This window comes from Rhinopithecus roxellana, chromosome 10, assembly GCF_007565055.1.
Source record: "Rhinopithecus roxellana isolate Shanxi Qingling chromosome 10, ASM756505v1, whole genome shotgun sequence".
NCBI classification, from domain to species: domain Eukaryota; kingdom Metazoa; phylum Chordata; class Mammalia; order Primates; family Cercopithecidae; genus Rhinopithecus; species Rhinopithecus roxellana.
In genome coordinates, this window is record NC_044558.1 from 62245081 (window position 1) to 62254325 (window position 9245).

A 9245-nucleotide genomic window follows, 5' to 3' on the forward strand; every position below is an offset into this window, starting at 1 on the left:
TCGAGAGCAGCCTGGCCAACATAGTAAAACCCAACCCCATCTCTACTAAAAATATAAAAATTATCCAGGCATGGTGGCATGTGCCTGTAATCCCAGCAACTCGGGAGGCTAAGGCAGGAGAATCACTTGAACCCTGGAGGTGGAGGTTGCAGTGAGCCGAGATCATGCCACTGCTCCAGCTTGGGCAACGGAGTGAGATGTCATCTCAAAAAAAAAAAAAAAAGAAAAAGAAAAGAAAAGAGGCCAGAGGCCAGGGCCGGGCGCGGTGGTTCACACCTGTAATCCCAGCACTTTGGGAGGCCGAGGCGGGCAGATTACGAGATCAGGAGATCGAGAGACTATCCTGGCTAACACAGTGAAACCCCGTCTCTACTAAAAACACAAAAATTGGCCGGGTGTGGTGGCGGGTGCCTGTAGTCCCAGCTACTTGGGAGGCTGAGGCAGGAGAATGGCGTGAACCCGGGAGGCGGAGCTTGCAGTGAGCCGAGATCCGCGCCACTGCACTCCAGCCTGGGGCAGAGCAATACTCCGTCTCAAAAAAAGAAAAGAAAAGAAAAGAAAAAAGAAAAGAGGCTGCGTGTGGTGGCTCATGCCTGTAATCCCAGCACTTCGGGAGGCTAAGGCAGGTAGATCACTTGAGGTCAGGAGTTCAAGACCAGCCTGGCCAGCATGGTGAAACGCTGTTTCTACTAAAAATGTGAAAATTAGCTGGGCGTGGTGGCACATGCTGGTAATCCCAGTTATTTGGCAGGCTGAGGCAGGAGAATCGCTTGAACCTGGGAGGCAGAAGTGGTTGCAGTAAGCTGAGATTACACCACTGCACTCTAGCCTGGGTGACAGGGCAAGACTGTCTCAAAAAAACAAGGAAGGAAGGAGACAGAGAGAGAAAAAAAGAGAAAGAGAAAAAGAAAGAGAGAGAAAGGAAGGAAGGAAGGAAGGAAGGAAGGAAGGAAGGAAGGAAGGAAGGAAGGAAGGAAGGAAGGAAGGAAATTGTGAAGTAGTGCTCACTTGGGCAGCACATATTCTAAAACTGGAATGATACAAAGAAGACTAGCATGGTCCCTGCACAAGGATGACATGATTTAAAAAATTCTAAAGTATGCCGGGCGTGGTGGCTCAAGCCTGTAATCCCAGCACTTTGGGAGGCCAAGGCGGGTGGATTACCTGAGGTCAGGAATTTGAGACCAGCCTGGCCAACATGGTGAAACCCTGTGTCTACTAAAAATAAACAATTAGTTGAATGTGGTGGCATACGCCTGTAGTCCCAGCTACTCAGGAGGCTGAGGCAGGAGAATCACTTGAACTCAGGAGGCAGAGGTTGCAGTAAGCTGAGAAAAAAAATTCTGAAGTATTATTAACGTATTATTATTGAAGAGCTGGCGATTGATTCAGCAGAGGAAAAATATAGAAATAACAGAAATCATTACTAAAGATACACAAGCATGTACAACCATAACTACATTTTTGAGCACTCACTATGTGCTAAGCCCTGTTTTTTTTTTTTTTTTTTTTTTTGAGACGGAGTCTTGCTCTGTCGCCCAGGCTGGAGTTCAGTGGCGCAATCTCGGCTCACTGCAAGCTCCACCTCCCGGGTTCACGCCATTCTCCTGCGTCAGCCTCCCAAGTAGCTGGGACCACAGGCGCCCGCCACCACACCCGGCTAATTTTTTTGTATTTTTAGTAGAGACAAGATTTCACCGTGTTAGCCAGGATGGTCTCGATATCCTGACCTCGTGATCCGCCCGTCTCGGCCTCCCAAAGTGCTGGGGGATTACAGGCGTGAGCCACCGCGCCCGGCCGCTAAGCACTGTATTAAGTGCTCTATATGAATCACCCCTCATTGATTTTTACAATAACCCTGTAGAGTGCTGCTATTATTTTTATTTTACAGATAAGAAAAGCGATGCTTAGAGGGGCTAAGTCACTCACTCAAGGTTACATGGCTACTAACTGACAGTCCGTGAGGAGGTTCGGACTATGAGAGGACTGCATTTATGGTCTGTCAGGGAAGTTGACCCTCTCCACAGGGTACCAGTTATTCAATAACCCTTATAAAGCAATCCCGCCCCTTCACCCAGATTTCTTTCTCTCTCTCTCCATATTTTCTCTGAACCTTTTCCCTTTTGCCCTTCCTTTATCTCTCTGCCCCCCAACACACACACACACACACACACACACACACACACACACACACAGACAGACACCCCTCCAGATTCTTCTCATAGCTTCACAGATCAGCTCTGGGATGGATGCAGAGGCTCCTGTTTCCATGGTGACGCGGGGAGGCTGGTACACCGCACGCCAAGTGTAGGCGAAGCAGAGAATTGGCCGAGGATCCAAAGGTGCCGGCAGTAACCAGGCTCTGGGAAAAGGGATCGATGAGAAAGCCAAGTCTGGATGACTGGACCTCCCTGAGCTCCAGTAGGACCTCCACCCCCACCACGCCCCCTGCCCTCCCTAAGCTCCTAATTTGGAAGTCGAAGACGGGAGAGTCGGGAAGAGAAGTGAGGGGGCTCCAAAGCAGAAGCCACCACCTCTAACTTGCTTTGAAGACAAAGCCTAATCGTCGGTGGGAAGACTGCCCAGTGGGCGATGGCCCCCTCCCGAGGCGCCTCCGCCTCGCTCCCTCCCTCTCCTCTCCCCGCTCTGACCTGAGTCGGAGCCACTGGGCTCTCGGCCGGTCACTGAAGGGGAGCCGGGCAGCCAGCAGGGGGCAGAGCCCCCCCGCATTAAAGTCGTGTGTGGGCCTGCTTCTCTGCTTCCACCTCGCCCCTGCCTTCACTGGGATTATTTTCAGCTGACAGGCTGCAAAGGCGCAGTAGGTGGATTTCAGAGCGGGAGATGGGTTCTGGCAGGGGCTGTGAGGCTATGAAGCCTTGGTCTTAAGCTGTCTGTGGGCCCCGCTGAGAAGCCGCGTATTAAGGACCACAGAGTCAAGGACTGAGGCAAGGGGCACTTTAACTTTTTCTGGCAAAGGTTTCTTCTGAGGTTTTTCTCAATCCATTTAAAACACTCTAATTGTGAAGAGGAGGCTCATTCATTCATTCAATAATGTTTATTGAGTATCATCTATTATTGTCACGATGGATGCATCCAGTCAAAAAAGAGTATTTACAGAAAGCTTACACACACTGATTCTTAACCTTTTTTACCTGTCTCTACTAAAAATACAAAATTAGCTGGGTGTGGTGGCGCATGCCTGTAATCCCAGTTATTTGGGAGGCTGAGGCAGGAGAATCACTTGAACCCGGGAGGTGGAGGTTTCGGTGAGCCAAGATCATGCCATTGCACTCCAGCCTGGGCAAGAAGAGTGAAACTCTATCTCAAAAAAGAAAAAAGAAAACATTAAATGGAAAATTCCAGAAATAAACAATTCATAAGTTTTAAATTGCCACCATTCTGAGTAGTGTGATGAAATCTCACACCATCCCACTGCTGCCCAGAATGTGAATCATCTCTTTGTCCAGCGTAGCCACACTTTAGATGCTACCCACCCATTATCACTTAGTAGCCATCTCAGTTATCAGATCCACTGCCTTGGTATCGCAGTGCTTGTGTTCAAGTAACCTTTATTTGGCGTGGTGGCACACACCTGTAATCCCAGCTAATCCGGAGGCTGAGGCACGAGAATCACTTGAACCCAGGAGGCGGAGGTTGCAGTGAGCCAAGATCGCACAACTGCACAACTGCACTCAAGCCTGGGTGAAAGAGCGAGACTCTGTCTCAAAAAAAAAAAACAAACAAAAACAAACAAACAAAAAAAAACTCTTATTTTACTTTATAATGGCTCCAAAGCACAAGAGTAGTGATACTGGCATGTCATCATAATTGTTCTAGTTTATTATTAGTTATTGTTGGTAATCTCTTACTATGCCTAATTTAAAAATTAAACTCTAAGCCGAACGTGGTGGCTCATGCCTGTAATCCCAGCACTTTGGGAGGCCAAGATGGGAGGATCACGAGGTCAGGCATTTGAGACCAGCCTGGCCAACATAGTGAAATCCTGTCTCTACTAAAAATTCAAAAATTAGCTGGGCATGGTGGCACGTGCCTGTAATCCCAGCTACTCAGGAGTCAGAGGCAGGAGAATCGCTTGAACCCTGGAGGCAGAGGTTGCAGTGAGCCAAGATCACGCCACTACACTCTAGCCTAGGTGACAGAGCAAGACTCCATCTCAAAAAAAAAAAAAATTAAACTTGGCCGGGCACGGTGACTCACGCCTGTAATCCCAGCAGTTTGGGAGGCCAAGATGGGCAGATCACGAGGTCAGAGCGAGACCATCCTGGCCAACATAGTGAAACCCCATCTCTACTAAAAATACAAAAAATTAGCCAGGCGTGGTGGCACACGCCTGTAGTCCTAGCTACTCGGGAGGCTGAGACAAGAGAATCACTTGAACCTGGGAGGTGGAGGTTGCAGTGAGCCGAGATTGCGCCACTGCACTCCAGCCTGGGCAACAGAGTGAGACTCCATCTAAAAAAAAATTAATAAATAAAATTAAACTTTATCATAGGTATGTATGTATAGAATGAAAAAAAAACATGGTCCATACATAATTCGGTACTATCTGCAGTTTCAGGCATCCACTGGGGGTCTTGGAATGTATCCCCTGAAGATAAGGGGGGGTTATTCTAGTACTTATATGCCAGGCTCTGTCCTAAACACTTAGCAAATATTACCTTATAACACTCCTAGGAGATAAGCGTGGTCCTCATTTTGCATATGAGGCATGAAGCAGTTCAGTAACTTGGCAAGGTCAAACAGCAAGTAAGTGACAAAGCCACTATCTGAACCCAGGCAGTCTGGCTCCAGAGTTTGTGCTTTCACTACTAAACTGAGAGGGAAGGCCTTTGCAAAGGCAATGAATTGAACCTGAATGTCCCACACAAGACATGAGAATTCTACCACTCCACCTCCTGGGGACACTCATTAGATACAAGGAGCACCTGCTACTATGAAGAGGTCCTGGGGAAGTGGGAGGAGCCATGGGGGAATGGTGAGGCCTAGCAACTGCAGGGAGCTGCTGGAGACCAAGGCCTAGAGGCCTAGGACTGGAGAGGGGCAGCTAGTTAAGAGACAAGGTCAGGCCGGCGTGGTGACTCACGCCTGTAATCCCAGCACTTTGGGAGGCCAAGGCAGGTGAATCACCTGAGGTCAGGAGTTGGAGGCCAGCCTGGCCAACATGGTGAAACCCCGTCTCTACTAAATACAAAAAATTAGCTGGGCGTGGTGGTGAATGCCTGTAATCCCAGCTACTCAGGAAGGAGGCTGAGGCAAAAGAATCGCTTGAACCTGGGAGGTGGAGGTTGCGGTGGGCCAAGATGGCGCCATCGCACTCCAGCCTGGGCAACAAGAGTGAAACTCCGTCTCAAAAAAAAAAAAAAGAAAAGAAAAAAAAGAGATAAGGTCAAGTTGGGCATGGTGACACATGCCTGTAGTTCTAGCTACTCCGGGCCTAAGGCAGGAGGATCGCTTGAAGCCAGGAGTTTAAGGCTGCAATGTGCTATGATTGCACCTGTGAATAGCCACTGCATTCCAGCCTGGGCAACACAGTGAGACCCTCCCCCGACATTTCCAAATATTAAAAAAAAGAGAGAGAAAAAAATTGTCAGGGTATTAGGCAGCATGGAAGCTCCTACTGTCGCCTATGAGATTTAGCCCTGCCTCCCTTGTCAGTGTCATCTCTCGCTGCTCTCCCCTCACTCACAATTTTCCAGTCACACTGCTCTTCCCTGCCCTAGGGCCTTCTTCCTTGATGTTGCTTCTACCCTGAACCTTTCCCTATAAACATACACATACACCTGCCCTTTTCCAGGCTGACCCCCTCATCCTCCAGATCTCAGCCTCACTGTCAGTTCCTCAAAGAGTCCCTCTAGATTAGATCCCTTCTCTTAGTCTCTCACAGTAGTGCCCTATTATTTTCCATTGTAATCTGTATCACAATTTGAAATTATGTATTTAGTTGTGGGCTAGGTGTGGTGGCCCATGCCTATAATCCCAGCACTTTGGGAGGCCAAGACAAGAGGATTGCTTGAGGCCAGAAGTTTGAAACTAGACTGGGGAACACAGCCAAGACCCCTGTCACTAAAAAATAAATACGTAAATATAAAAATATATAGACCGGCACGGTGGCTCAAGCCTGTAATGCCAGCACTTTGGGAGGCTAAGATGGGTGGATCACGAGGTCAGGAGATAGAGACCATCCTGGCTAACACGGTGAAACCCCGTCTCTACTAAAAATACAAAAAAACTAGCTGGGCGAGGTGGCAGGCCCCTGTAGTCCCAGCTACTCGGGAGGCTGAGGCAGGAGAATGGCATAAACCCGGGAGGCGGAGCTTGCAGTGAGCTGAGATCCGGCCACTGCACTCCAGCCTGGGCGACAGAGCAAGACTCCGTCTCAAAAAAAAAAAAAAAAAAAAAAAATATATATATATATATATATATATTCAGTTGTGTTTATTCAATGCTTGACTCTCCCATTAGACTATAAGCTCTATGAGGGCAAGAATCCCTGCTATAAGCTTTGTTTCTGGCATAGTGCTGGGCACATGTAGATACTATATAACATTTTGCTAAATGGGCTTATAAATTTAGAGAAATCTTAGAAGTGTATTCGTCCAATGCTTCTTTCCTTTCACCATATGTTCAATAGGCTATTTACCTTCTCCTTGAATATTCCCAGCAGCAGAGCACTCACTACTTCACCAAGAGGCCCATTTACTTTCGGAGAGATTTAATAGTTAGAAAGTTCTTCTTAGGCCGGGCGCGGTGGCTCAAGCCTGTAATCCCAGAACTTTGGGAGGCCGAGACGGGCGGATCACGAGGTCAGGAGATCGAGACCATCCTGGCTAACACGGCGAAACCCCGTCTCTACTAAAAAATACAAAAAACTAGCCGGGCGTGGTGGCGGGCGCCTGTAGTCCCAGCTACTTGGAGGCTGAGGCAGGAGAATGGCGTAAACCCGGGAGGCGGAGTTTGCAGTGAGCTGTGAGCTGAGATCCGGCCACTGCACTCCAGCCCGGGTGACAGAGCGAGACTCCGTCTCAAAAAAAAAAAAAAAAAAAAAAAAGTTCTTCTTATTGAAGAAAACTCTGATCATCTGTCACCCCTCAGTCCTAGACTGGCCCTCTGGAATTGTGTCCTTGAAATGGATGCAGACAGCTGTCCTGCTGGCCTCTCCCTCCGCCCTCAGCTTTCACTGTGCCATCTCAATAGTTCTTTCAGATTAGGAAGGCTTGGATTCTCAACCCTTTCCTCCCCTTCTCAAGAAACTCCCTTCTCAACCTTTCTTGTCTTTCTTTTTTATTTTATTTTTATTTATTTATTTATTTTGAGATGGAATCTCGCTCTGTTGCCCAGGCTGGAGTAGAGTGGCACAATCTCAGATCACTGCAACCTCCACCTGTAGGGTTTAAGCAATTCTCCTGTCTCAGCCTCCCGAGTAGCTGCCTCTACAGGTGCCCGCCACCAAGCCTGGATAATTTTTGTATTTTTAGTAGAGACAGGGTTTCACTGTGTTGGTCAGGCTGGTTTCAAACTCGTGACCTCAGGTGATCCACCTGCCTTGGCCTCCCAAAGGGCTGGGATTATAGGCATCAGCCACCGCGCCCAGCCTCTACCCTTCTTCTGTACCCTTCTCAAGAAAATCCCTTTGGTCAGCACCAGATTTGCCATCTGTTCTCATTCCCCCAGGCACTCCAGCAACTGCAATACAGATGTGGCAGGATAAGGGAGGAGAAAGTGAGAAAAGAAGGCTGTTTCTTTCTCACTGTCTAACCAGGTTTATTTCCCAGAAAACACTATTAGTACTGACGGTTGGGTCCCCAAGCTAATCCTGAACTAGATGTAGCATTGTTGGCTACATCCTGGGTCAAGTGGCCTTTCTGGACCCATTTAACTTTTTTTTTTTAGATGGATTCTTGCTCTATAACCCAGGCTGTAATACAATGGTACGATCTCTGCTCACCGAAACCTCCACCTCCTAGGTTCAAGCGATTCTCTTGCCTCAGCCTCCTGAGTAGCTGATATTACAAGTGTGTGCCACCACTCCTGACTACTTTTTTATATTTTTAGTACAGACGGGGTTTCATCATGTTGACCAGGCTGGTCTCAAAATCCTGACCTCGTGATCCGCCCACCTCTTGGTGGCGGATCTCAAACTCCTGACCTCAGGTGATCCGCCTGCCTTGGCCTCCCAAAGTGCTGGGATTACAGGCGTGAGCCACTGTGCCCAGCCCATTTAACATTTTGTCTCTGGGAAAAATGTGTATGGGTTCCAAACAACCAAGTTATATATAGACCCTTTAAATAACCAGCTTGCAAATTGGGAACTGCTTCTAGAGAAGTATTTAGGTAACACCGAGTGGGAGAGGGAAGGGAGAGAACAGAGTGGGCTCTCTCAGAAAAGTTTCCAAGAAGTTTTTGAAGCAAATGTAGGAAAAATGGGAAAAGTCAGACAAACATGGGTTTAATCCCAGCTCTTCCACTTACCAGCTATGAGTGCGTGCCTGATTTACCCAAGTTCCCCTCAGATTCCTCTCTCTAGTAAAAGAGGACAGTCATTTTTACCTCACAGAATTGTAGGGGGCATTAAGCTAGAGACTGTATTGCCTTCAGCACAGTGCCCGGCATGTAAGTGAATGATCTGTGTTGTGATGTTTTCCAAACGAGGGTCTCTCCTCTCAAAGTGAGGTAACAGGATCTATGACCTGACGTCCCTGAACCCTGCATGCAGCTCTGGGAGCCCACGCTCATGAAAGAGAGGACTGTCCTCTGCCTTCCATAAACATTCCAAAGAAGGGAGACTAATGGGCTCCAGAGGAGAGGCCGGGAACAAAGGGGCAGGGGATCTGAGTGTCTTCAAAGACCATTGTTTCTGTAGGAACACCTATGTGTCCTGTGTGATCACTGTGACTCTGTGTGTCAGTGTGGCAATGTATGCAGGCCTGCTGCATGTCCTGCCTGTTAGTGGGACCACGGAGATTCCCCTCGTCTCTGGGGCTCCATTACTCAGCTCTCTGTGGTCCCAGGCCTTATCACTTAGCTGTCTGCCCTCTGGCCTCTTCCCTTTGTTTACCAACTTGGCTGGCTTTCTCCTCTGGAAACAAAGGAGGTGTTCAGTTCTGGGCAGTGCCTGGCTCCAGCTCCCCGCCCCCATCATCTCTCCTTTCCAGGAGGGTTGCCCCTGTCTCAGACCCCTTGGCTCTGACAGGCCCCTTCCCACAGCTCCAGGAGAGAGGAGGCTG

The 9245-nt window shown here is 48.5% G+C and overlaps 1 non-coding gene across 1 annotated transcript; it reads left to right on the top strand.

Annotated features, from left to right (window-relative positions):
* Positions 1-1000: 1000 nt before the first annotated feature.
* Positions 1001-1102, top strand: LOC115900127. The gene has a single exon (XR_004059807.1). It is a non-coding gene; the product is annotated as a U6 spliceosomal RNA (small nuclear RNA).
* The last annotated feature ends 8143 nt before the right edge of the window (positions 1103-9245 follow it).